Below are 2,200 nucleotides of genomic sequence, written 5' to 3'. Positions count from 1 at the left end.
GACCGTTCAGTATTCTAACAACAGGAGGGTAGAAACTGTTTCAAAACTGGTTGGTGCGTGTGTTCAGGCTTCTGTACCTTCTCCCCGATGGTAGAGGTTGTAGAAAAACATTGCCAGGGTGGGATGGGTCTTTGAGAATGCTGGCGGCCTTTCCTTGACAGCGGGCCTGGTAGATGGATTCTAGAGATGGGAGGTTGGCCTTTGTGATTGTCTGGGCCGAGTTCACCACTCTCTGTAACCGTCTCCGATCTTGAATGGTACAGTTGCCATACCAGGTAGTGATACACCCAGACAGAATGCTGTCGATGGCACACCTATAAAAGTTGGCGAGGGTATTCGCTGTCAGTAATATCCGATGTTGTGGAGGGATCAGTGTTGAAGGGTTGGTTTGGTGATGAGAGGGTGATGAGAGCTGGCTTCCAAAAGCAACCTCTCCAACCGCACTCTCAGGAATCTCGTCCCCATCCAGAAACAGCAGCCACTTGATCACCACCTTCAACATTCAATCCTGCAGATCCTCGAAAATCTTGTGCAAGATCATGTTGGATCCCACTGACCATCAACTGAATGCTGAGGTGGGGATTTTTCCAAAATAGATTAGAAATAAAGAACAAGCCATGGAAACACCCCAGATGGGACTTGAACCCACAATCCCTGGCTTAGGAGGCCAGTGCCTTATCCATTAGGCCACTGGGGCCCCACATGCAGGTCGGCAATGGCAGCCTTTAAATACTGCACCCTGACCTCTCATAGTGTGTGTTTCTGTGTGTTGTACTCTCACTAATTGGTTCTTACCCCTTCCATCTCATGCTAAATTGTTGGCTGCTTGATAAATTGATCCCGCCTCCCATTTTTCCCCAAACGGACAGATGAGAAATCCACCAAACTCCAACTTTGCACAACTCAAGTCTGAGGAAAATGGAACAGACAGGAAAATAGCAAAGGGTTCAATGTTATTTTGTGCAGCACTTTCAAGATATTTGCAGTTCGTGGGGAAGGAGGAAGTGAAGATGTTGCAAAAAGCTGCATTGAGGACAAATCAACAGAATCATAGCAGGCATTCAGCCCATTGTGGCTGTGCTGTCTCTTTCAGACAATTCACCCCAAGATCTCCCAAATCCTGGAATTATCTTGTGCAAGTTTCTATTACACATCATTCGCCATAATCTCAACACAGGCACAATGATTTTTAACAGAGTAGTTAAAAAATCCAGTCAATTTGGATTGAGAGGGAGTTGACATGGATTAAAATCAGCCACTGCAAAGACCATCCAGACAGAATGCTGTTGATGGCGCACCTATAATAGTTGGCAAGGGTATTCGCTGTCAGTAATATCCGATGTTGTGGAGGGATCACAAATGAAATCCCTGAAATCCCTGATTTCAGAGGCCAGTGCCATAGCCATTAGGCCACGAGGGCACTATATTGGCAGACCACTGGAAACAGTTGACCTCAAATGAGTGTGACAGCCAAGCACACTCCCAGATCTGTGACAACACACTGAGGGACTCACTAAAGGTTCGGGCAGCTGCTGCCAAGGTGTAACAGGGAAACAACACAGTCTCAGGTCTTTCTGACAAATTATCACATCGTTCTTTCAGTTCTCAGACCCTCTTGGTGCCTGACAATGAACAGAGATGAGATCGGTTCCTGCCCAAGTACAAAATGCCTTTCTTTCCACAACTATACAGAAGGTTTGAGAAATGTCAAAATTCCAATGTTTTGTTGGTTCTTATCTCTCTGCATAGACTGTACACAACTGATTTAGAATAAAGGAAAGCATACCAAACGACTTCTTCACTATCCTATCGATCTGCGACTCTACTTTCAAGGAGCTATGCACCTGCACTCTAAGGTCTCTTTGTTCAGCAACACTCCCTGGGACCTTACCTTACCACTAGCTTTCGGAGCACTGCTCCTTCATCAGGTGGTTGTGGAGAATAAGATTGCAAGACACAGAATTTATAGCAAATGTTTACAGTGTGATGCAACTGAAATTGTATCTTGAGAAAGATCTGGATTGTTTGTTAAGTTTCTCATCTTTTAGAATGGCCAGGTTGGTTTTCGTTCTTTCATATGTAAATTGCAAAACATTTATTAAAAGTTACATTCTCAAGTGAACTTTAACAATTGGTGTCATGTCGCCCCAGATGATGTATTGAAGGTGTGAGCTCCCCTGTGTGAGGCTGTCTGTGCCAC

At 45.0% G+C, this 2,200-nt stretch overlaps 1 non-coding gene across 1 annotated transcript; it reads right to left on the bottom strand.

The window, feature by feature from the left end:
• Positions 1–624: 624 nt before the first annotated feature.
• trnar-ccu (transfer RNA arginine (anticodon CCU)) lies at positions 625–697 on the bottom strand. The gene has a single exon. It is a non-coding gene; the product is annotated as a tRNA-Arg (tRNA).
• Between the last annotated feature and the right edge of the window lie 1,503 nt (positions 698–2,200).

Source organism: Chiloscyllium plagiosum, unplaced genomic scaffold (genome assembly GCF_037043375.1).
Source record: "Chiloscyllium plagiosum isolate Xiang-an unplaced genomic scaffold, Cpla_swu_hap1 HiC_scaffold_33, whole genome shotgun sequence".
Taxonomy (NCBI): domain Eukaryota; kingdom Metazoa; phylum Chordata; class Chondrichthyes; order Orectolobiformes; family Hemiscylliidae; genus Chiloscyllium; species Chiloscyllium plagiosum.
This window is presented reverse-complemented; position numbering and strand designations above follow the sequence as displayed.